Below are 27488 nucleotides of genomic sequence, written 5' to 3'. Positions count from 1 at the left end.
AAAATAAAGGACTAAATCAAGGAAGAGAAAAACAAAGAATGCACAAAACAGCCATTATAACTTAGGAGGGGCACGAAATGCAAGTTCCAGGATTGCAACTGCACTGCTGGCCTAGAGACTCCTGGTACAGAGTGGAGCGGACACAAGGAACGCTTCCAGAAGCAGGTCTCCAGAACAAAGGAAGTCTCAACAGGGAAGACGGAGTGACAGATAATACCATGGACATCTTAGAAGAACTAAGATCGTCTAATAACGATCATACCAGTGAAAATATAAAGTAACAACAACAAAATTATAGTAAAAAGACAGCATAATCATTTGGTTCTAAAGTGAACAATAAATAGTTCAGTATTGGTTACAGTGTAAGTATTATAGTGATATAAACAACATCATGACAAACATAACCGGAGGATGGGGAGAAGAGAAATGGGGTATAAAAGGAAGTCAAGGGATAAGGTCTAATATTTACAAGTCAAGAAACAGCATGAGTGCATCATCTGAAAACATGGAGGCAACAATCAGAAGATGCAATGATGCCATATACATAGCTGCCTCTGTGGAGCAGGACAAGGGCTGCGGAGGAGTGGAGCAAAGGACTACCGTTTTTCATTGTAGGAGGTTGGGTACTACCATCTCCTACACACACTTCTAAAATTCAGAAAAATACCAAAACAAAGCTAGCTTTTACTTACTTATATTTAGTAAAGAAATGTGTAAGTCTTATTTAACATTAAGTATTAGGTCCCATTTAACATTAAGACCTAATCTTAAACTCTTTAGGGGCCAAAACCTAACCTGAACTAATAGGAGGCTACTTATAGTTTCTATTAATACTTATGCAACTCAGTATAAATATTATACTTCAATAAGGAAATATTAATGAGTTTTATGGGTATTACCCCAATACAAGCACTCACTATTACATACTATGTATAGATTACCTTTCGAGAATCTGAAAATTTCTGAAGTTTAAAGTATTTCTGACCTAAGATGTCTGGAGAAGAGAGTCTGGGCCTCCATTACATTTTTTTTAAAAGCTGTGTGCATTTATTACTTTTTTCATTTTGAATATATTTTTAAGAAATAAATGGAGAGAAATAAACAGAAAACAGGAGACTCATGTGACCTCAGAGAGAACAATACCTATACCACATATTTTTACCAAATGTGGCATTATACCTGGGTCACAATTTAGGTACTGAATAAGGATATTCACTCTCTCAATGAAAAGTTTAAAAAGAAAGGAAAAAAGAAAGGGATAAAACTTCATCTGACTCATCGTTTGTCTCCTGGGATCATCCCATCTATCTTGCTTTTCTAGAGCAAAACAGGGCTCTTCCTCTATACCCTAGAGCTCTTCTACACTCAAATTGACATTTTTTTACCTCCCATGCACATTTCATCTCATCACAATCTAGCTTCAGTACAGTAAGGTCAACAGCCATCTCCATGGCGGCTAAGCCTAAAGGACATTTTCTGGGCCCATGTTATTTGACTTCGACACATTTACTTCCTCACATGACAGTGAATCTTCTGGTTCCTCAAAGCTCCGTTTTACCCTCTCCCAGTCTCTGGGCTTCCCTGGTAGCTCAGACGGTAAAGCATCTGTCTACAATGCAGGAGACCCGGGTTTGATCCCTGGGTTGGGAAGATCCCCTGGAGAAGGAAATGGCAACCCACTCCAGTATTTATGCCTGGAAAATCCCATCGGCCGAGGAGCCTGGTGGGCTACAGTCCATGGGGTTGCAAAGAGTCGGACACAACTGAGTGACTTCACTATGTAGTATGAGGGTAGTTTGAAATACTACTTTAAAATTGGAAGTGACTGGAACTGTCAGCCTCACACTTCTGAGAACAGACTTGCAAATTGCAATAAAATCAGCAACTTGAACAGCCATAGATATTTGTCTCTGAGATCGTGAGATCTCTCTGAGTCTCATTCTGTGTTCCCTTCTCCCAAGTCATCAAATCTGTATCTCTGGCTCCAATGACCACCTCTACGCATTTTACTCCAAAAGAAAATACTGATAAATCAGATGATCAAATTTAATAAGACTTCTGTGCTCTAAAAGTCATCATCAAGAAAGCTAAAAAGATGAACTGAGGGGAAAAATCTGACAATCATCTATCTGATAGACTTGTATCTTGAATATCTAAAGAACGCCTACAACTTAAGACAAACAACACAATTTAAAGATGGGCAAAAGTTTTTAATAGCCATGTCACCAAAGAAGATAAATGAATAGTTAGTAAGCTCATGAAATGATCTGCAAATTAAAACCACAATGAGGTAATATTATATCCCTCCTGGGCTTCCCTTCCTGAGCATCCCTGGTAGTTCAGACTGTAAAGAATCTGCCTGCAACACAGGAGACCCAGGTTTGATGCCTGGTTCGGGATGATTCCCTGAAGAAGGGAACAACTATCCACTCCAGTGTTCTTGTCCGGAGGATCCCATGGACAGAGGAGCCTGGCAGGCTACAGTTCGTGTGGACACAAACAGTTGGACATGACTGAGTAACTAACATATCCCCTGTAGAAGGGCTATAATCAGAAAGACCACTGATATCAACTGTAGCATGTGGAGAAACTGAAGCCCTCATATACTGCCCTTGAGAATGTGAAGTGCTTTAGAGACCTTGGAAAACAGTCTTGACAGTTATTATTAAGTCAAACGTAAACTTAAACAACAATAACAACAGCCTCAGGAAATCCCACATTTACAGGTCTTTATAGCATTGATGAAGAACCTCTACTTCATTAACAAGGATCACAATTGGAATTTTACTTTTGTTAAATTCTTTAATTAATGACATTCACCCTTACTGGGCAGTAAGCTCCCTAAAGGCAGAAATCCTATCTCACTTTGCTCACCTTTGTATTAGCACTGTCTAGCCCAACGTTGTCACATAATATCCATTCAGTAAATATTGACTAAATCAACTTTTCTCCCACAAGAGCCAGAACTAACTAGGAATTTCATTTATAACTCAAACTATAACTAACACTGTTTACTGTCTCAAATGCTGATCAAGTAGCACAGTGAAAATTTAGACAACACAAAAATTCAGTATTTTTTATCCTGGTACAATTCATATCAATTGAGAAGAAACAACTGATCTTTAAATATGTGCAACAGTTTGACCACATCAGACTAAGTCCAAAATTGTAATAATTCAAAATGCAATCCAAGTATTTTTAAGAATAATTCTAAAAGGTTACAATTATAAGTTGTTAAGAACTGAGGATAAGAGCTCTTTTAAGAAAGAGAAAAAAAAAAAAAAGAAAGAGAAAAACAAGTTTCATAAAATTCAGTTTAGCAATTTCAATCTTTGAGTCAGAAATACAGTGAAGAATAGGTGGCAAGTTACTAAAGAAGGGCGTAAAATATGCTGCTTCACTAACAGCATCCTTGAAAGGCCCATTCCCCTCACTCAACCAGGGAAGAATGCTCTCTCACAAGCAACTCACATCTGGCCACTGTCATGCCCACACCAGACCAATAGGTAACAAGGCATCAAGATCACCCTATTCCCACTCTTTATTGAAATTAAAATCAAAATTAAAGTTCAGGGTTCTGAGAATTTTAGGGAAGATGGTAGAGTAACACTACAAGGCCTCCATATGCCACCCATTAAAAGCAGTCTAAGACAAAGCTTTGACTTGGTCTGTTTAACACTATGATCTTCAAGAACAATGAGCTCATTAAAAATATCAAAATGAATTTTAAAAGGTTAAATGTGTCAGAATAAAGTAGTAACTACCAGAAAATATAGATGCAATTACTAAAAGTGAAGAAAAAAATGATAAAACACACAAACACATCCCACAGACTAAATGAAGTTTACTCAGAAACAAACAAAAAAAGATTTTGTTAGTTTTAAAATCCCCTAGAGGGTATCCCTGTTACCTACCTCAGTGGTAGAGAATTCACCTGCCAACGCAGGAGACAGGGGTTCGATCTCTGATTCAGAAAGATCCTGCATGCACGGAGCAACTAAACCCGTGCTCAACAACCAGGCCCGTGCTCTAGCTGCGAGCCACAACTACCGAGCCCACGTGCGGCAACTGCTGAAGACCGCATGCTCTAGAGCCTGTGCCCCTGCAACAGGAGAAGCCACCGCATGAGAAACAGGCGCCGCAACTAGAGGTTAGCCCCAGCTCACCGCAGCTGGGGAAAAGCCCGCACAACAACGAAGACCCAGCACAGTCAAAAATAGATAAATGAATAAAATTAAAGACAGAAATGTTAAAGAAAATAAAATCCTCTAGAATAATTCAGAGTATGACCAGAGGTAATAAACAATAATTTCAATGTTACATGAAGAATAACAAATAAGCAATGCTGAGGATAACTACAAAATGAAATCCAAAGAATAAAAAATTTTTAAATGATAGTGTAAGAGAAACAAACTGAGAAGTATAGAAATAGAACTTCTGAATTGTAATTTTCTGGAGAAAAACACAACAGATGAAAGCACTGACAAATGGTAAATGCTTTACACGAATTATCTCATTTGATTCTCACAGCAGTGCCGGAAGGTAGAGAAACTGTCTTATCTTCACTTCACACATGGCTCAGAGAAGTTAAGCAACTTGCCTAAGGCAGCTCAGCCATATCTCACTAGATGTAGTAGCCTGTGGCAATTTACAAGGTGAATCTAAACTATGTAGGTTTTTTTCGTTTTCACCTCACTGTAGCACAGCTGTTAGAAAAAGACAAAACCTGGTGTGTTGTTGGCTTTACTATGATAAAGAAGAGGTATGATCAACACGGATACAAAAACACAGAATCCACAGTTTTAAGTATTAAATAGCAACATGCTTTTTGCTGCAATTTTGTCTGCATACGAGGACATCTGACCAAAGTAATGGATATACTTTTAAAAATTTGACAAAATAATAATTTATATACTTCAAGGCTATAAGACATGCCTGAAAAGTTAGGTCCAATTTATCACAAAAATTGGATATTTATCATTTTGAGTTGATTTACAAATATATATCACAAGCCACAGAAAAATACTGCATTTTAAAATTATAGTGCATATTCTATGTTACACATATATTACATATACAATAACATAACCTTAAACCACTACAACTATTTAAAACTAAAGCTATATCTTTAAACTACTCCAGTAGATTATTCAAGATTAATTTTCTAACACGCAACCTGAAAGGCTGGTGAAAAGAAAGTGTTAGTTGCTCAGTAGTGTCCGACTCTGCAATCCCATGGACTGTAGCCCGCCATGCTCCTCTGTCCATAGAATTCTCCAGGCAAGAATATTGGAGTGGGCAGCCATTTCCTTCTCCAGAGGATCTTCCTGACCCAAGGGCAGAACCCTGTTCTCCTGCGCTGCAGGCAGATTCTTTACCATCTAGCACGAGGCAGCCAAGAAGAAAGAGAGTGGACTCTAGGTATCCCCCAAAATGCTGGCCAGCAGAAGGAGAATGGGCCGCTGAAGAAAACTGAGGGAGCCTGGTGCTGGAAGTCTTGAGCAAACCCAACTGGGCCAGGAGAGGACAGTGCTGCAGGCTGCAATGTGCAGTTTAGAATCTCAAGGAACAGAGTAAGAGAGGGGCAGACCAAAGCTGACGGTGAGTGAGTAGCAGATAGGTGAGGCAGGCAGGACTCAGATCCAAACGGTGCATGCCATCTGTGACGCAGAGAGGCCTTAGCAGAACCACTCCACAGTGTGTGTGAATTAGGTGAACCTGAGATGATTACAAGGAAAGGGCCTGGACTCTAACCTCTGAATTTTCCAGAAGAGTCTGAACCTGAGGAAAGCTAAGGAGGCATACCCGTGGGCATTCTTCAGGACAAATACAAGGATACTGAAAACACCAGTTCTTAACAAAAGGCAAAGAGGAGACTTGTTGGGGTTCTTTCAGCATTTCACTTCTGAGAAAGGGAAGTGTGGGTCTGACAGACGTAAGAGACGGAAAATACCTTCAATGAAGTACAGAACTAATCTTCCTCTAGTTTCTCCAAGCGTTCTTCAATGCTTGTCCTGCAGAGAAAAATCTAATCCTTACAGATGAGGAAAGGGAGACAGAGAAAACGTCAAGGCTGCAGCAGCCCAGAGCCCTTCCCGGACATGCACCACACTGTACTGGAGTGACTTGCTTACATTTTTGCCTCCCTCACCGCACTGTGGGCTCCTTGGGGGTTCAGGAATGAAGCCTGAATTAGAATTACAGAGATGAATTCCTGCTATTAGTCACAGGATGTTTCTGCTTGCCATTGCTGGGTAACAAACTAACCCAGCCTTAGTTGCCTAAACATCAGCGATTTCCTATTTCTCACAATTCCATGGGCTGACTGAACAGCTCTTCTGCTGCTCTTACCTGACTGATGTGCTGCCGCACTAGGCCCAGGTCAGCTGGGGACCGGGCTCAGTGAGGAGGTCTGGACCTCCCTTTCCAGCTGGCCTTCCTCTCAGCCTTCTTCACAGAACGGCAGCAGCAGGCAGAGAAGCTGACCCACTGCACATGGTGCCTCTGCCTGCATCGTGTCTGCTTATGCCCCCCTGGCCACTTCAAGCCACGTGGCACAGTCCAGTACAAACGGTATGGAAACAGACTCTACCACCTGATTGGAAAACAAGCAGACCCACATTGCAAGGGGGAGAGACATGGAGCGGTGGTTCATTCAGGGGCTATTTTGTGCCATTATTTAACATACATTGTTTTTGCTATTTTTCTCTCTGATAACTACTTTCATTGGTAGAATTTTTATTATAAAGTGTCTTTACACCTATTACATCTAAAAATTTGATTATGTTCCTTAATTTGTAATGTGGAGGGAGGGGGAGTTACTGGGCTCTATTTCTACTTCAGAATGGATCCAAAAACATTTCAAGGCTTAAAGATTAGAATTACTACTGGCAGCAATTCACATCATTTGAAGATCTTATGTTTCTTCACAAACATATACATCTTTCGAAGCAATTCATTAAACTAACTGAAGAAAGAATTCTGAGCACACTTTATAACAGAAAAATTTAAGGCAGCTCTATCTCATTTGAAATGTTTTATGCAGAAGAATTCTCATCTCATTACACTGTATAATGTAGCATACAATGCTGGTGGTACAGACAGCCCTGCACCAGCCATCTGTCATCTCAGGCTGGAGCAAGCATCTTCTCTACTTAACGCAGTAAGTAAGGTAGAGAAATCAGAGCAGGGCCTGCCTTACCATTTAAGAAATATCTCTCCAGCCAGGACAAATCCTCTCCTGCCCATGCCATGGTCAGCTCCACCCTTGTTCATTCTAATCCACCCTCCTGGGATGTTGTACACACTCCATACACTAGGCCAAAAACCTCCTGGCCTTCAGAGCACATTTTAAAATTTATCTCCTCTGTGAGCAAAGAAACGTCAAAACAGGCTCCCCCACTCCTATCTTACCACCCACAACACATACCCAATATTCTTCACAGTTTGACATTTAATTATACACAAAATGCTTCTTCAATATATGTGCTGGCTAATTTTATGTACCAACTTGAATAGGCCACAGTATGCAGATATTTGGTCAAATATTATTCGAGATGTTTCTGTGAAGGTATATTCATCGATATGATTAACACTTAAATCAAGAGACTTTGTGTAAAAGATATCACTATCCACAATGTGGGTGTGTGTTAGTCACTCAGTCATGTCCGACTTTTTCCAACCCTGCGGACAGTAGCCTGCCAGGCTACTCTGTCCGTGGGATTCTCCAGGCAAGAATACTGGAGTGGGTTGCCTTCTCCAGGGATCAAACCCGGTCTCCTGCATTGCAGTCAGATTCTTCACTGTGTCAGCCACCAGGGAAGTGCCTATAATGTGGATAGTAATCATCTACTCATACGAAGGCCTTAAAACAAAAACCCTAGCCTCTCCTAGAAGAAGACAGAATTCTTCCAGTAGACCTGTGGTCTCAAATTTCAGATTCAACTCTTCTCTCAGTTCCCCAATCTGCTAGCCTAGCTGGCACACTTGGCAGCCTCTACAATCACACGAGCCAATTTATTAAAATCTATCAATAAGAATCTTTCTCTATCCATCTATCTTTTTATATACTATTGGTTCTGTTTCTTTGGTGAACCCTAAAACAAAATACTATCTAGTTACAGATCATTCCTTACAGTGTAGAAATCTTGGCCTACTAAAAAGGCTGAACTCTCTTTGGACCATTACATATTTCTTTAGCATTCCCTACAGTGTTCTGGATCATTACGTATTTCTTTCAAGCATTCCCCACAGTGTCTCTATATAGAGCACGGGTGAAATATTTCTGAAAATTTAACTGGTGTTTCTTTATGACTAAACCTTGAATCCTCCCAGTTTCCTAATCTTTCTGCCTTAATTACTGTGATCGGCATGATAATGTATTACAAAGCATAAGGTGAAAGAAAGAAAAGCAACTCTGGCCCCATTTTCCTCTGGGTAAATCCCAAAGGTGGTTATAGTCTATTAAGAATTGGGAATTTTAATATTAATTTGCACAAGTGGTACAATGTAAGAGTCTTCAGTTTACTGTTTGCTCTATGATCCTGAAACTCAGTTTCCTCCCTCTAGATAGCACTTTTCAGTGGAAAAAACTATAGTGAGAAAAACTTTTTAGTCAGTCATCAAAGTAGTAACCCAGTGCAAGTTGCTCAGTCATGTCTGATTCTTTGCAAACCCATGGACTATACAGACCATGGAATTCTCCAAGGCAGAATACTGGAGTGGGTAGCCTTTCCCTTCTCCAGGGGATATTCCCAACCCAGGGATCGAACCCAGATCTCCTGCATTGCAGGCGGATTCTTTACCAGCTGAGTAACAAGGGAAGCCCAAGTAACCCAAGATCTAATTTTAAAATAATATAAATGCAAACCAGGAAACAGTTATTTGTTTTTAAAGTCAGCTATCACTTCTCAGGGATTTTCACCTCATTATAAAACCCTTCTCTTTGAGAAGACACATAAAACATCTGAATCAAAAAAACAGACAAGCATGTACTTTCATACAGACAAGAAAGTCAGCATAACCCAAACACTGAAATAACTCATCTAATATTTTCTGAGCACCTATAAATTCTGTTTGCTAAACATCTCCTCTGCTCTGGACCCTCCAATAACTCCAATCTGTTGATTCAATCGGTGGTAAAGGATGAGTAAATAGAACCAAGTACAATGAATAAGGTAAAAAAATTCAAAACTCTGCCCTAAACCGTTTAAATCTATATTCCACAAAAGATACTTTTTTTTTTTCACTGTAGGGGAAAAAAATAACAAAATTTATGAAATTAGCCATTTTAGGTGTACAGTTTGGTAGATATATATTAATATAATTATTAATAACATAATTAATTGTTAATTATTAATATATCAATATAATTATTAATATAATTATAATTAATATATTGTGTGATGTGTTAATTAATATTTAATATATTATAATTTATATAATATATAATTAATATATTAATATAATTAACAGTAATCATTAATTATATTCACATTGTCAGGAAAAGATTTCCAAAACATTTTCAATTTCCAAAACTGAAACTCTATACCCTTTAAACAAAAGATGCAATAAATTCACCAAAGTTATAGTAGTAATCATTTCATGGTGCATGTAAATCAAATCACTTTTCTGTATATCTTAACCTTATACAATGCTGTATGCCAATTAGACCTCAATAAAACTGGAAGAAAAAAAATAAACCAACAGCAAAAAAGATGCTTATTCTTAATAGTTTCTACCCACTGCCTATTTTATTCTATACATGAAGCAAAATTATTTTCACAATAAACGTTATGGACTACTAGCAGAATAACAGCAGATTCAAAAAATAATCGTTCAAGGAAATGGAAGAGGTCAGAAGTATGGCCACGAACAGAAGCTCCATATGAACCCCTGTGTAGAGAGAGGGCACAGCTGGAATATGGCTTCACGGTCACTCTGAATGCAAGTGAGGAGTCAGAAGAGGGGGCCCACAGCTAAAGCCAGTCAAATGAGGCAGCACCAACTACAGAAGCAGCAGCCCTCCGGGGACTGCGTTCAATTGGGGTTTACCACTCCTCCGGCCGCCCCACAGGAAGGATGGCAAGACTGCTGGGAAGTATACAGTGCCAATCTAATAGATGCATTGTGCCACCCCTCATTCAACAGACTTTTAGCTAAATAGGTCTATTCAGGCCTACAAAATAATTACAATAATAATAATGACTTAACTATAAATCTAGTAAAATAACCTACCACAGTATAAGTGCTTAACAAAAGTATTGCTTATATTTTTCTGCCTGTTACTATACTTTAAATGTAACTTTGGTGTTTCTATTTTAGAAAGATGAACCCTTATTAAATCACTAGCTTTGAAAATCACTTACATACATTTTCTTCCAAAGCCTGACTCCCAGCTGAGCCTGCACTGGGACCACTCCAGGAAAGATAAGAGGGATTTTGCACATGACTGAGGTTATGCGCAGGGTCAGTCCTGCTAAAGGCCAGTTTACAGAAGTCTGGGAACTCTCAGGGAGGTGGGGGGACTGGGGGTGGGGCACCATTCATTCTAAATCATAAGTTTAGTCCAAAGAAAGTCACAGAGCATGAGAACAGAATGTGGCTTGGAGAACATGGTGCCTGTCATTCACACTACACTGCATAAGACAAGGGAGTTATAAATACAGAGTTAAGGCACGTCTCAAAAAGACTGTAGAACAATGAAAGTTCAAGGAATAGGCAGCACAGGAAGCAGCAGCTGTTAGTCACAAAACTGAGAGTGGCATGGGTGATAATGACACTGCAGAACTTCCAAAGGTCTGAGGAGTTAACACTGGACAGCTCCAGAAGGAATACGGAGTGAAGGTACAGTAAGAATCAGGAGGGTAACAGATAAGCCAATCAAGAAATTATTAGAACTCCTTTCCACTCACAAGGTCATGTGAATAAAATGTGCCTGTGATGAGTAGTTAAGTACTGTACTCTGAAAAGTGGACAATGTTATCCATGACAAAGGTACACCCTACCTCCTGGCAGAATTTGTATTCAAATGGTCTCTTCAAGAAAATATCTTCAATTAAGGTCCTCCGGACTCTCACAGATTAAATCTGAATAAGAAGAAAAGCTCACAATCAAAATTTACTTAAAACTGCTAATTAAAATACAACTTATGAGATAATTTTATACAATACAAATAGTTCCAGTTATATACTGCTTATAGAAGACACATGATGAATAATAACACAAAAAGTTAAAATAAAAGAATTTAAAATGTTAAATATTAACCAAAATAAAACAAGAATAGCTCTAATAACAAAATATAAGCCAATTTTATCTGTTACTCACTGTAAGTGAGAGAATGTTGAGAAAACATGGTCTTAAAGAATGGAAATCTCAACTCAGAAATGAAAATTATGAAACAGAACCAAATAAAAATCCTAGAATTGAAAAGAATGAAAACTTCGATGATCTTAACAGTAGTTTGGAGATGATGGAAAAGTTAGGAAACTAGAAAACAGACTAATGTAAATTATACAACCTGAAAAAAAAAAAAAACCAGACTGTAGAAAAAGAAACACTCTCACAGAACTGTGAAATAACATCAAGCAGAATAATACATGTATGATTGGAGATCAGATGGCGATGAGCAATACTGGAACAGAAAAAGCATCTGAAGGTCCAACAGCTGTAAACCTCCAAAATTTGATTAGAAGACACTGACTTACATTATAAACCCAAGAAACTTAGTGAACCCCACATTCAGTTCGTTCAGTCGCTCAGTTGTGTCCGACTCTTTGTGATCCCATAGACTGCAGCATGCCAGACTTCTCTGTCCATCACCAACTCCCAAAGCTTACTCAAACTCATGTCCATTGAGCTGGTGATGCCATCCAACCATCTCATCCTCTGTCATCCCTTTCTCCCCCTGCCTTCAATCTTCCAGCATCAGGGTCTTTTCCAATGAGTCAGTTCTTCACGTCAGGTGGTCAAAGTATCACAATTTCAGCTTCAGCATCAGTCCTTCCAATGAATATTCAGGACTGATTTCCTTTAGGATGGACTGGTTAGATCTCCTTGCTGTCCAAGGGACTCTCAAGAGTCTTCTCCAACACCACAGTTCAAAAGCATCAATTCCTTGGCGCTCAGCCAAGCATCAATTCCTTGACATTCAGCCTTCTTTATAGTCCAACTCTCACATCCATACATGATTACTGGAAAAACCATAGCTTTGATTAGATGGACCTTTGTTGGCAAAGTAATGTCTCTGCTTTTTAATATGCTGTCTAAGTTAGTCATAGCTTTTCTTCCAATAAGCAAGTGTCTTTTAATTTCATGGCTGCAGTCACCATCTGCAGTGATTTTGGAGCCCAAGAAAATAGTCTCACTGTTTCCATTGTTTCCCCATCTATTTGTCATGAACTGATGGGACTGGATGCCATGATCTTAGTTTTTTGAATGTTGAGTTTTAAGCCAACTTTTCACTCTCCTCTTTCACTTTCACCAAGAGGCTCTTTAGTTCTTCACTTTCTGCCATAAGGGTGGTGTCATCTGCATATCTGAGGTTATTGATATTTCTCCTGGCAATCTTGATTGCCAGAAGAAGCTTGTGCTTCTTCCAGCCCAGCATTTCACAGGATATACTCTGCATATAAGTTAAGTAAGCAGGGTGACAATATACAGCCTTGATGTACTCCTTTCCCGATTTGGAACCAATCTATTGTTCCATGTCCAGTTCTAACTGTTGCTTCTTGACCTGCATACATATCTCTCAGGAGGCAGGTCAGGTGGTCTGGTATTCCCATCTCTTTAAAAATTTTCCACAGTTTGTGGTGATCCACACAGTCAAAGGCTTTGTCAATAAAACAGAAGTAGATATTTTTCTGGAACTCTCTTGCTTTTTCGATGACTCAATGGATGTTGGCAATTTGATCTCTGGTTCCTCTGCCTTTTCTAAACCCAGCTTGAACATCTGGAAGTTCATGGTTCATGTACTGTTGAAGTTCTGGCTTGGAGGATTTTGAACATTACTTTGTGAGCGTGTGAGATGAGTGCAACTGTGTGGTAGTCTGAACATTCTTTGGCATTGCCTTTCTTTGGGATTGGAATGAAAAATGGTCCTATGGCCACTGTTGAGTTTTCCAAATTTGCTGGCATATTGAGTGCAGCACTTTCACAGCATCATCTTTTAGGATTTGAAATAGCTCAACTGGAATTCCATCACCTCCACTAGCTTTGTTCCTAGTGATGCTTCCTAAGGCCCATTTGACTTCGCATTCCAGGATGTCTGGGTGAGTAATCACACCATCGTGGTTATCTGGGTCATGAAGATCTTTTTTGTATAGTACTTCAGTGCATTGCCACCTCTTCTTAATACCTTCTGCTTCTGTTAGGGCCATAGCATTTCTGTCCTTTATTGTGCTCATCTTTGCATGAAATGTTCCCTTGGAATCTCTAATTTTCTTGAAGAGATCTCTAGTCTTTCCCATTCTGTTGTTTTTGTCAATTTCTTTGCATTGATCACTGAGGAAGGCTTTTCCTATCTCTCCTCGCTCTTCTTTGGTACTCTGCTATTCTTTGCAGAACTCTTCTACTGTTTGCTATTCTTTGTAATTCTTTGGATCAGTGGAGAAATAACTCCAGAAAGAATGAAGAGATGAGCCAAAGCAAAAACAACACCCAGCTGTGGATGTGACTGGTGATGGAAGTAAAGTCCAGTGCTGTCAAGAGCAATACTGCATAGGAACCTGGAATGTTAATGTTAGGTCCATGAATCAAGGCAAATTGGAAGTGGTCAAACAGGAGATGGCAAGAGTGAACATCAACATTTTAGAAATCAGTAAACTAAAATGCACTGGAATGGGTGAATTAACTCAGATGACCATTATATCTACTACTGTGGGCAAGAATCCCTTAGAAGAAATGGAGTAGCCATCATAGTCAACAAAAGATCCAGAAATGCAGTACTTGGATGCAATCTCAAAAACGACAGAATGATCTCGTTTGTTTCCAAGGCAAACCATTCAATATCACAGTAATCCAAGTCTATGCCCTGACCAGTAATGCTGAAGAAGCTGAAGTTGAATGGTTCGCTGAAGAGCTACAAGACCTTCTAGAACTAGCACCCAAAAAAGATGTCCTTTTCATTATAGGGGACAAGAATGCAAAAGTAGGAAGTTAAGAGATACCTGGAGTAACAGGCAAATTTGGCCTTGGAATACAAAAAAAAGTCAGGGCAAAGGCCAACAGAGTTTTGCCCAGAGAACGCACTGGTCATAGCAAACACCCTCTTCCAACAACACAAGAGAAGAATCTAAACATGGACATCATCAGAGGGCCAACACCAAAATCAGCAGTGTTGTATATTCTTTGCAGCCAAAGATGGAGAAGCTCTACACAGTCAGCAAAAACAAGACCGGGAGCTGACTGTGGCTCAGATCATGAAATCCTTATGGCCAAATTCAGACAAATTGAAGAAAGTAGGAAAAACCACTAGACAATTCAGGTATGATCTAAATCAAAGCCTTTACGATTTTACAGTGGAAGTGACAAATAGATTCAAGGGATTAGATCCGATAGCGTGTCTGAAGAACCATGAACAGAGGTTCGTGACATTGTACAGGAGGCAGTGATCAGACCATCCCCAAGAAAAAGAAATGCAAAAAGGCAAAATGGTTGTCTGAGGAGGCCTTACAAATAGCTGAGAAAAGAAGAGAAGCAAAAGACAAAGGAGAAAAGGAAAGAACCCTACGTAGGATGAATATAAACAGAACTGCATCTGAGCATCATAAACTGCTGGAAACCAAAAATAAAGAGAAAAATCTTGAAAGCACCTAGAAAGAATTAGTAACAACAATAACAGTAAATACAGTATCAATTATCGCTTTCTATCAGAAAAAAGAAGCCAGAAGACAATGAAATGATAACCATAATGTTGAAAGAATTCCATATGCAGCAAAAATATCCTTCAAAAATCAAGCAAAAAAAGAAGTCCAGATGAACAAAAACTAAGGAAATTTACTCCCAGCAAATGATACCTGATAAAGACTAGACTCTACAAAAAGAAAAGAAGAGTACCAGAGATGGAAATATGTGGATTAACAAAGAACTGTCTCTCATTTTCTCCTCTTAACGCAGCAAGTGTAACATGGAGGCTTACAATGTAGATTTATGTAAAATATATGAAAACAACAGCACAATGAATGTGACGAGATGGGATTATATTGTTGCAAAGTGTTTCTATTTTACAAGAATTGGTAAGACATTAATTATGAGAGTAGGACAGACTGCAGTAATTTGAGGATGAATGCTGCAATTGCAAATGCAACCACTAAAAATAAGTTATTAAATGGAATATCAAAAACAATCAATAGAGTAAGGGAGTAACAGAGTAACAGAAAAAGGGAGGGAAAGAAAAGATCTAAACCCGACTTTAGTCAGTTCTCACTGTGCACAGTTATCTTCTATAAAGTTGGCAGGAACATGGAATTAGTGAACACAGAACCATTGCTCCTAGGGGGAACACAAGGTTAGGTTCCAGGGAGCCTCTGGTCACAACACTTCAGCCAACCATCAATACACAAGCTTGTCTTAGTTTGCTTGTGTTTGAAGACACCTTATTTAGCAAATATGTTTTGTCCATTCATTAACACTAAACTCATGATCAATAGTATTTTAACTCCTACCTGAGGAAGCTTACCTAATAACAAGCCTATTTTCTCTGTAAGGCACATTACAGTCTTCTTTACTTAGGAACACTAGGCAGCATCTCAGCACTATGCTTAGGGGCAATTTTAAACAGTGAAATCATTAAAAAAAAAAACACACACAAAATGTGAAAATCATGGTACTGAATAGATCATGAAAAGGACATATGTTTACAGTGTGAGAAATGAAACAAGAAGGTAGAGTATGACTTGTTCAACATCAGTTCAGAGCCTGTAAACTAGATGACTCAAAAATTTCACTGCTTTAATCTATAGATTCAATGCAATCCCTATCAAGCTACCAACGGTATTTTTCACAGAACTAGAACAAATAATTTCACAATTTGTATGGAAATACAAAAAACCTCGAATAGCCAAAGTAATCTTGAGAAAGAAGAATGGAACTGGAGGAATCAACCTGCCTGACTTCAGACTCTACTACAAAGCCACAGTCATCAAGACAGTGTGGTACTGGCACAAAGACAGAAATATAGACCAATGGAACAGAACAGAAAGCCCAGAGATAAATCCACGAACCTATGGACACCTTATCTTTGACAAAGGAGGCAAGGATATACAATGGAAAAAAGACAACCTCTTTAACAAGTGGTGCTGGGAAAACTGGTCAACCAGTTGCAAAAGAATGAAACTAGAACACTTTCTAACACCATACACAAAAATAAACTTAAAATGGATTAAAGATCTAAATGTAAGACCAGAAACTATAAAACTCCTAGAGGAGAACATAGGCAAAACACTCTCCGACATAAATCACAGCAAGATCCTCTATGACCCACCTCCCAGAATATTGGAAATAAAAGCAAAACTAAACAAATGGGATCTAATGAAACTTAAAAGCTTTTGCACTACAAAGGAAACTATAAGTAAGGTGAAAAGACAGCCGTCAGATTGGGAGAAAATAATAGCAAATGAAGAAACAGACAAAGGATTAATCTCAAAAATATACAAGCAACTCCTGCAGCTCAATTCCAGAAAAATAAATGACCCAATCAAAAAATGGGCCAGAGAACTAAACAGACATTTCTCCAAAGACAACATACAGATGGCTAACAAACAAATGAAAAGGTGCTCAACATCACTCATTATTAGAGAAATGCAAATCAAAACCACAATGAGGTACCATTACACACCAGTCAGGATGGCTGCTATCCAAAAGTCTACAAGCAATAAATGCTGGAGAGGCTGTGGAGAAAAGGGAACCCTCTTACACTGTTGGTGGGAATGCAAACTAGTACAGCCACTATGGAAAAGAGTGTGGAGATTCCTTAAAAAACTGGAAATAGAACTGCCATATGACCCAGCAATCCCACTTCTGGGCATACACACTGAGGAAACCAGATCTGAAAGAGACACGTGCACCCCAATGTTCATCGCAGCACTGTTTATAATAGCCAGGACATGGAAGCAACCTAGATGCCCATCAGCAGATGAATGGATAAGGAAGCTGTGGTACATATACACCATGGAATATTACTCAGCCGTCAAAAAGAATTCATTTGAACCAGTCCTAATGAGATGGATGAAACTGGAGCCCCTTATACAGAGTGAAGTAAGCCAGAAAGATAAAGAACATTACAGCATACTAACACATATATATGGAATTTAGAAAGATGGTAACAATAACCCTATATGCAAAACAGAAAAAGAGACACAGAAATACAGAACAGACTTTTGAACTCTGTGGGAGAAGGTGAGGGTGGGATGTTTCAAAAGAACAGCATGTATACTATCTATGGTGAAACAGATCACCAGCCCAGGTGGGATGCATGAGACAAGTGCTCCAGCCTGGTGCACTGGGAAGACCCAGAGGGATCGAGTGGAGAGGGAGATGGGAGGGGGGATCGGGATGGGGAATAAGTGTAAATCTATGGCTGATTCATATCAATGTATGACAAAACCCACTGAAATGTTGTGAAGTAATTAGCCTCCAACTAATAAAAAAATTAAAAAAAAAAAAATTTCACTGCTTTGTGCATGTCCATGAATGATGCTGAAAGCACTGTCAGTACTGATTTGGGGATCAGATTTAAATTTTAGTGAGTAGGTTTATAGATTCTATTCTATATTTTCAGATATAGAATACATGAATAAAGAGAATCAACTGTGTATCAGTAAGTACATTAAATATAAAAGGGCCAAATAGTCCAATTAAAAGGTAGAGACTGTCAGAATGGGGATAAAGAAAAACAAAAACCAAAAGATCAAGACTCAACCATACCCTGCAAGATATGCAGAGATACACTTTGAGTTTAAAAACACAGGTCTAAAGTAGAGAGAATGGAAAAAAAGAAACACAACTTTCCACAACTGACACACGTTGAAATTTTAAAAATCTGAATAGCAATATATCTGTTAAACAAATTAACTGGTTAGTCCACCCTTCTGCAAAAAGAAAACTCAAAGCTCAAATGGTTTCACTAGTGAATCCTATCAAACAATAAGCAAGAGAATAATTTCCACCTCATTTACATGCTTTGCATAAAACTATCAGAAAAATCTAAACAATTTAAAAAAAAACAACTACAAATCATGAACATAGTTTATGCTGCTGCTGCTGCTGCTAAGTCACTTCAGTCATGTCCGACTCTGTGCGACCCCATAGACGGCAGCCCACCAGACTCCCCCGTCCCTGGGATTCTCTAGGCAAGAACATTGGAGTGGGTTGCCATTTCCTTCTTCAATGCAGGATAGTTGATGAACCCAGATGAAAACATCCTTACCAAACTATTGGAAAAATCAACAACTTATAAAAATAATAATATATAATGACCAAGTGGAGTTTATCCCAGGAACATAAAGTTATATTAATATCTGAAAGTCAGGGTCATGTCACAGAATAACCGATGCAGCAAAAGCACTTAACAAAAATCAACATCCATTCTGAGTTTTTAAAAAAAAAAACACCTCAGCACACTAGAAACAGAGAAACTTCCTTAATCATATAAACCTACAGCAAATAATACACTTAACAGTAAAATCCTGAGGCCCCTTCCACTTGATTGGCAACAAGGGAAGGATGCCCACTCTTACCACTTCTATTGAACAACAGACAGAAGGTCCTAGCCAGACTAATTATGAATCATCTTTACAAAAGACATGCATGTCTCATATACTGAAAACTAAAAAACACTGATGAGAGAAATTAAATATCTAAGGGCATGAAAACATACATCTTGTTTGTAATTTGGAAAATTCATTGCTATGAAGATGTTGAATCTGCACAGAATTCTGTTCATATTTCCAACAGATGTTTTTGCAGAAATTAGCCATTTGATTCTAAAACATACCAGAAAATGTGAAGGATGTAAAAGAGCCAAAACAATCTTAAAAAGGAATAAGTTGAAGGACTTACACTTTAAGACTTATTCTAAACCCACACTAATCGTCAAAGTGTGGTCCTGGTCTAACGACAGACAAATCAATCAAAACAGAGAGTCCAGGAATAGACTCACACTGACACTGTCACCCAATTTTCTTAAGAGGCACAAAAGCAATTCAACAGAAAATGGAAATTCTTTTCAACAAACAGTGCTGAAGCAACTGGATGTTCATACAGAAAAAACAATCAACTTTAACCCCTATCTGACATCATTAACCAAAAATAATTTCAGATGGATCCCAAATCTTTTTCACATTTTTGATGCATTTACTTTGACGAATAAAATAGTCTTCTGATGTCAAAATTTATAAAGTAAGTTTCATGCTCTGAATTTTACTTTTAATATGCTATTTTTCCAAGTCAGTTTCAAAGTATCAGGTTTTAATGAGACAGTAAACTTCAAAAGTTTTAGTTCAGTACACACAGCAATTCTTTTTTCCTTCTAGTCTTACTGAGGTATAATTAACATATAGCACTATGTAAATTTAAGGTATACAGCATAATGATTTGACCTACATCACGAAACATTACCACAATAAGCTTATTGGACATACACCATTTTACATAGATACAATATTAAAGAAAGAGAAAAATACATTTCCTTCCTTGTGATGAGAACTCTTAGGACTTACTCCCTTACCAACTTTCATATATAACATATAGGAGTGTTAATTGTATTTATCATGTTGTACATGACATCCCTAAGTATCTTTTACGTGAGTGTCTGTACCTTTCAACTACCTTCATCCAATTTCTCTCTCCAGCCCCATCTCACCTCCAATAACAACAAATCTCATCTCTTTTTCTGTAAGTTTGTTTGTTGTTGAAGTATAACTGACCTACAACACTATGTTGATTCCTGGTACACAACACAATGATTCAATATTTCTATACATTTCAGAATGATCACCATGATAAGCATGTTATCATGTCACTATATAAAGATATTATATAATTACTGATTATATTCCCCACACTGTGTATTTTATACCTATGAATCATTTATTTTGTAACTGAAAGTTTGTACCTCTTAATTTTAACCTAAAGCCAAAACTATGAAACTCCTAGAAATAAACACAGAAGAATATCTTTATACCTCATGTATAAACAAGATGCAAAAGCATACGACAAATTCAACATAAGGAGGGGCACCAGAATGTTTTAATTAACACTGGGTAGTATCACTACAAGCTGAGAGTTTTTTAAAAATATAAGTAAAAACCGTGAATGTATGTGTGCATGTGTATGTGTATCTACACACCCACAAACATATCCTAGCTCTGTCCACAAAACAGGAGTAGAAGTAATGATACAAGTTGCATGCACCATGCACCCGGATCTTGTTTCCCACTAATAGGAACAAGGCTCCCTGAAGAAAAGCTGATTTGAGGGCTGAGGCACACAAAATGGGCCCAGAGTAGCTTGTTGCATCAGAGAGCAAAAAATGTTCAAAGAATTATGGCAATATATAAAATAATCTGAGTAGTGAATTATAGGCCACTAAATAATAAAGTGCTATGTCACTCAGTTGCGTCCGACTCTTTGTGACCTCATGGACTGTAGCCCATCAGGATCCTCTGTCCATGAGGATTCTCCAGGTAAGAATACTGGAGTGGATTGCCATGCCCTCCTCCAGGGGATCTTCCCAACCCAAGGATTGAACCCACGTCTCCTGCATTGCAGGCAGATTCTTTACCATCTGAGCCACCGGGCAAATCCCAAATAAGAACAGATCTATGAATAATTCAAATAGATAAATAAACAGGGGTGAAGCTCTTCTTTGCAGCAGAATACCAACTAATAAATACAGAAGTGAAGTCGCTCAGTCATGTCTGACTCTTTGCAATCCCATGGACTGTAGCCCACCAGGCTCCTCCATCCATGGAATTTTCTAGGCAAGAGTACTGGAGTGGGTTGTCATTTCCCTCTCCAAATAAATACAAAAGGAAGTATGTATTTCATCACTGGATGCTAAAATCATCACTGGACGTGAAAACATGTGGGTGAATGTTCAAAGAGGAACAGGATTCCCTGATGGCTCAGTCGGTAAAGAATCTGCCTGCAATACAGGAGACCCAGGTTCGATCCCTGGGTCGGGAGACCCTCTGGAAAAGGGAATGGCTACCCACTCCAGTGTTCTTGCCAGGAGAATTCCATGGACAGAGGAGCCTGGCAGGCTACAGTCCACAGAGTAGCAAAGAGTCAGACACCACTGAGGGACTAACACTTTCACTTTTCGATACTTAATAACGTCAAAGGAAAAATCTGTATCTTGGCAGTAGAGAAATCTGGAAAATATTGACTTAATCAAGTGTCCAATGTCATCATCAATATTGGAACAAACTAGCACTGGGGGCTCCAGACATCTTGTGCTGAGAACAATAAAATCACTCTTGTGTAATTCTGTCTACAATGTATACCCTGAGTCTAATCAGGAGGAAACTTCAGAGAAACACAAATTGGGAAACATTCTGGAGGGGAAAAAAAAAAAAGAAAAAAACTGGTCCATAGTCTTCAAAAATGTCAAATGTCAAGAATGAAAAATTCAGGTTAAGGAACTATTCCAAATCAAAAGAGATTAAAGAAACATGACAATCAAATTCAGTGTTATTCTGGATTGGACACTGAACAGAGAACACAAGAACAATAAAGGACATTATAGGGACAACTGCTGAAAATGCAATATGAAGTCTGAATTAGATAACAGTACTGTATTAATTATAAAATTTTTATATGGTCATATAAGAGATTGTCCCAGGTCTTAAGAAATACACAACTTAGACTCAAATGAATCATAAAAAATGTATTTATATATATGCATAGAGAGAGAGTGATAAAGCTAACGGGCTAAATTTCTAACAATTGGTAAATCTTAGTAAAGGATATGTGGTAGTTCTTTGTACTCTTACACTTTTTCTCTAAATCTGAAATCATATCAAAATTAAAAGTACACATAAAGCAAAAGGCACAACTGGAAAATTGGAAAAATGTCTGGATAAACACGAAGGACAAATGATCACTTCCCTCAATATATAAACAAACTGTATAAAGGAATCAGAAAAAAGCAGTAACACCCCCAAAAGATTAATGGGAAAAAACATGTGCAGCCAATTCACAAAAGGAACTAATGTACTTTTAAAGGAAAAACAATAACAAAAAGCCAACTTCACTAATAATTTAAACAGGCAAAGGAAGATAACAATGAGATGTTTTCCATCTGTTAAATCAGTTATTTTCTTTTTTAAAACACCCAACATTGGCAAGAATATTCTAAAATGGCCACTCAACGTCCTGCTCGTGGGAATGTTAATTAGAAACTTTCAGCAATGCACTTCAGCAATATAATCTAAGAATCTTAAAAATATCCATACCACTTCACCCAGTTCATGACACTATCCTAAGGAAATCATCTGAACTGTGGATTTAAGTGTATGCCCAAAGTTACTCATCAAAGGATATTTCCAGTAGCAAAGTTCTTTAAAATAAGCTATATGTTAAGAGACAGGGAAGTGGTTAAATAAACTGAGATATAATCATAAAATACAATATGCAGTCCTTAAGAAGTACTAAAAATGGGAAATGTCATGCAAGAAATGTTAAGAGAATAAAGCTTATAAAAACAGGCATTCAGGATGACTCCAATTAGGTAAAAAACAATCAGTAATACCCAGAAAAAAGTACCAATAATGAACACTGTCTGAAAATTAATAAAACAAGGGCTGCAAACACTTGTTCTAGTCTCGTTTATCTATCTTGCCCACCCCTCGCCTCCTGCCCCGACCCCAGACAGAGCCACCATCCCTTCCAAGGTGGTGCATCTGCAATGCCTGTTTCTTGCTCCCTCTCAGCACCCTGAGCATTTCTTGAGGGCATGGCACCATCCCCAGCTGCACTCATTAAACATTTGCTGCTTAATATTTACAAATTCTCCCACCTCATTTCATACACATTAAAAAAAAAACAACAACTGGCTCTATCCAGCTACTGAAGTCACCTCAAAAATGAAATCTAAATTGAATATGGAAGTTCACCAAGATGCAGCTTCTCTTTCCTTTGCTTCTTTCAAATAAAAACATTAAGGAGAAAAGAGCTTTCTTTCAACACTCCAGACTCCCAAGGCAGGCTTCAGGAAACATAAAAGACATCACATACCTGATCAGTGTTGTGTGCCAGGACCACCAGTGTCATTGTCATCTCAGGCTTGCATCAAAGGACATTTGTTTTTAAGTCTAATCATTAGCTGCCACCAAAAAACACACCCATCTGCATGATGCAGTGCTCAGCCACTACCCAGGGCCACACCTGACTCCAGCCCCACCCTATTCCCCACTGAATCCACCTTCCACTTGGCAACTTTCCACCTAATTAGATGAGCAGAGCACAGTCAGGAGGAAGAAGCTCTAAGCAAGGCTGGCAACATGGAGAAACCAGAAGGGAGTAGAATGACCACAACTGTGGCACAAGGCTGACTGAGAGGCATCATAAGTCAGTGGTCTTCAACCGAGGTGATTTTTGCCACTCGGGGGACTTTTGGCAAAGTCCTGGAGATATTTTTGGTTGCCCTAACCCTTGGGATATTACTGGCATCCAGTGTGAAGAGACCAAGAAAGCTGCTAACCATTCTAAAATGCCGGACAGTCCCCACAACAAATTATCCATACCCAAATGCCAGCAGTGCTAAAGTGGAGAAACCTGCCATAAATTGATTTATCCACCAATACAGCAGAATCTAAACCCAACTCAGGAGGAACAGGACACACAGTGGGTAAAGAAGATTTGAGGCATTTTAGGAAATGTAAATACACACACACATGCACACAAAGCCTCCTCAGCCAGATGCTTAAGGCAGACTGAGAGAGTTGTTCCCTTGGACCAAAATTCCACTGCAGGAGTTGGGAACAAGAACATTATAATTTAATAAAAGTAATAAGAATACCTCTTCTTCCTCAAGGGCTTGCTCTGCCACATGTCACATATTTCTTCAAAGACTGCCTCACAGCAGAAACTGTAAGAAGATAATACTATCAAAATTGCCCAGACTGGTAAACATCTCCAGAGAAGTTGGCAATGCACCCACATAGTTGATGACAAATTTAGCTGCCTATCTCAAGGACCTAAGAACCCAAACTCACAGTTCCCAGCTTAGCTTAAAAATGGCAAACATTCAAAGATCATTCAAGGAGAAGAAAATAATGATGCTCCCTTCCCCACACAAATCATCAAAAACTACGTAAGACTTAAGAAACATCTTCAAAAACTGAGAACAAAAAGTATTTAGTCTGCACTTCAACAACAACAAAAACCTGCAGATAAAAAGGAATTTAGCATATAAAATGCCATTATTATAATTCAGTTAAGGTTAGTGACATCTGTGGCATACTACAGTATCTTTTTTCTTGATTACTTTAACAATTTTATTATGTCATGACTTCCACCCACAGGAGGCTAGAAAGTTAAGAGAAGTCATCCAGCACCATCCCTGGCTGAGACTTCAATAACTGTGACCTGACTCGAATACATCATTTGCCAGTCTGACCTTGACTCTCGTCCCTGCAGGGTTACGAAGCCACCTAAGGTGGCCCATTTCAATGTTGGACAGAAGTATCAATAAATGTTAGAAGTGTGTCCATTACCCTGAGACAAGAGTGGCCCTCCTTCCATCCACAGACATTAGTTTTGCCCTCAATTAGAATTGCGAGAAACTTAATTACTTTCAATATATTAGTACTTAAAAGTTTCTGTAAAATTATCTTGTCCTACTCACCCCAAACCCTTTTCTTCTACAGGCTGTAAAATGCACTCTCCTGATGAACTCAATTATGATTCATTGAGACAAAAAAAAAAAAAAGCCCAGAATGGAAGAAATAGAAGGAATATTAAAGATCAACCAGTTCAAACTCAATCCTACCTTTATAAATGAGTAAAATAAGATAGAAAAGGATGAAGCAAGGCTGCTTGCCAAAAGTCAAGCAGCTATACAGGAAAGCTTGAAGTGGAACTCAGGTTTCCTAACTCTTAAGTCTAATCTCCACAGAACTGTATCAAGTTGTATTAGATGCTGTTACTAATAGAATGGACATTTTTTTAAGTTCTATGATAAAACAGAAAAATATTTTCAGTTGTCACAAGTTCAAAACAACTTACATCATCACAATCACCTTATGAACTAGTGTAATTGTGACCATTCACACTTTATGGATGGAAGAAACCCAGCTCCGAGGTCACCAGTAAGCCCTGAAGCTCTAGAAGTCAAATTCTTAAACCACTATGCAACCTGGGTAAGCACTAGAACATTCCCAATACTATCACAACTGAATTAACAAACTTAAGACTTCCAGTGATTCTTTAAAATGTTAATGCTTTGATATAATCTAATATAAAAGATACCATTCCCGAGAAAATATTTAAATTATTTTTTAACAAATCAAGATAAATTTAAAGATTTACAGTTTATAGCCTCCTGGCATAAAATAAAAGGTCATTTTAACTTAAAAAATTAGGTTATAGTATTACAGTATCATCTTCTACATCAACTACCCTAAAGAAATTCACCAAGAAGCAAACTAATCTTTTGGCGAGTAACACAGAAGGAACTCATTTATCACAGGGAGCTTTTTGAGAAACCCTAGGCAAGCAAAGCTTCACGCTCTCAATCATTTCCCAAAGGCTCTTCCACATAAGATGTGTGCCATGAATAATATATAAGCACTAAGCAAATAATATATTCAATCTGCCTAATTCACACAAATGTTATGAAATATTAAGAAGTAATAAAGGTGTGGATAAGTTCCTTTTCCACCAAGATCCTATTAAAATAATAAAAGGGCTTTCTTAAAAAGAAGCTTACACTTCTCAGAAGTTAGAGTAAATGTACTTTTCCAATAAGGACAAGTGAAGACTCAGCATATTTTATATAAAACAAATAGAAGATTTCAAAGGCAGAAAGAAGAAGGCAGACTAGCTAGGGATCTCAGGATTCAAGGAATGATGTCTTGTTAAGTCTCCTGAGTTTTCTTTTTGCCTCATATAATCCAAAGTTGGAGCCAAAGAATTGGCAAATCCAGAAACATCAAGAAGTGAACAAAAGCTCCAAGAAAAACTTGCTCTTTCTAACCAGAGGAGTAGGAGAGTCAGCCTAGGAAAAAAAAAAAAAAGGGGCAATCACATTACTGCAGACAAACGTGTGCTCACGCTTTGCTGCGCTCGGTTGCTTCAGTCATATCCGGCTCTTTGAGACCCTATGGATTGTAGCCCACCAGGCTCCTCTGCCCATGGAATTTTCCTGGCCAAAATACTGGAGTGAGTGAGCATGCCCTCTTCCAGGGGATCTTCCTAACCCAGGGATCAAACGTGTGTCTCTTGTGTCTCCTGCATGACAGGTAGATTCTTTACCACTGAGCCACAACACCACAGGAAAAAAACCTGTGGTCACATCCCTACCCATGCCAGCAAAGACCAAGGGTAGATAAGACATCTTCTCTCACCAAGATATAACCAAGCATCCCAACATCCTCATCAGGGTGGTGTCAAGAGGAGGCTGGGTAAGTAGCTGGAACTTTCTTCCTTACTACTGTTGTGTCTTGGTTTAAAAAAAAGGGGGGGGGGGGGCGGTGCTCAGCAAAGATACAAAGAAGAGCCAAAAGGAAATTTCAGAACTGAAAAATACAATTACCAAAATATAAAAACCAGCAGAATGGTGTAGACAGAAAAAAGCAGTAACCCAGAAGGTAGACAAATAGAAACTACCCAATCTGAATGACAAAGAGAAAAATAGACCGCAAAAGAAAAATGAACAGAGCCTCAGGGACCTATGGGTCTATAACTCAAGAGTTAACATTCATGTCATTGGAGAGAAATGAGCTGAAAAGTACTTGAAATAATGGCTGAAAGTATTCAAACTTGGTAAAAGATACATTTACAGGCTCAAGATTCTGAGCAAACATCTGAGCAAACAGGATAAACTCAAAGAAATCCTCAATAAGATATGTAAACAGTTAAACTTCTGAACACTAAAGGAAAAAAAACCTTGAAAGCAATGAGACAGAAATAACACCTTACCTATAGGGGAAAAATTATTTAAATGGCAGCATATATTTCATCAGAATATAGAGAGGTCAGAAAGACACAACAGTTTTCAAGTACTGAAAGAAAAGAACTGTCAACTCAGAGCCCAATATCCAATAAAAATATCCTTCAAAGAGGAAGGGGAAATCAAGACATTTGAGATAAAAGTAAACTAAGAGACAGTGACACCAGCAGATGTACCCTGAAAGGATGAAATGGCTAAAGGAAGTTCTCTGAACAGAAAGAAAAATCCTTAAGGTATTAGCAAACAGAATTCAGCAAATACAAAAATAATTATAAACCATGATCAACTGAGGCTTATCTCAAGGATACAAGATTCT

The 27488-nt window shown here is 38.3% G+C and overlaps 1 protein-coding gene across 5 annotated transcripts in view; it reads right to left on the bottom strand.

The window, feature by feature from the left end:
- The window catches only part of MARCHF8 (membrane associated ring-CH-type finger 8), a 114260-nt gene that overhangs the window by 71647 nt on the left and 15125 nt on the right, over window positions 1-27488 (bottom strand). Inside the window, exon 2 of one of the 5 annotated variants that reach the window (XM_043925098.1) lies at window positions 11007-11087. The exons of 3 other annotated variants lie outside the window; for them this stretch is intronic. The gene's annotated coding sequence lies outside the window, so the exon portion shown is untranslated. Of the gene's footprint in view, window positions 1-11006; window positions 11088-24019; window positions 24140-27488 lie in introns of those variants that run through there. One more of the 5 variants, XM_043925100.1, reaches the window with a different exon arrangement.

Source organism: Cervus elaphus, chromosome 15 (genome assembly GCF_910594005.1).
Source record: "Cervus elaphus chromosome 15, mCerEla1.1, whole genome shotgun sequence".
NCBI classification, from domain to species: domain Eukaryota; kingdom Metazoa; phylum Chordata; class Mammalia; order Artiodactyla; family Cervidae; genus Cervus; species Cervus elaphus.
The sequence above is the reverse complement of the archived record's forward strand: the minus strand, read 5'-3'. Positions and strand labels throughout refer to the sequence as shown.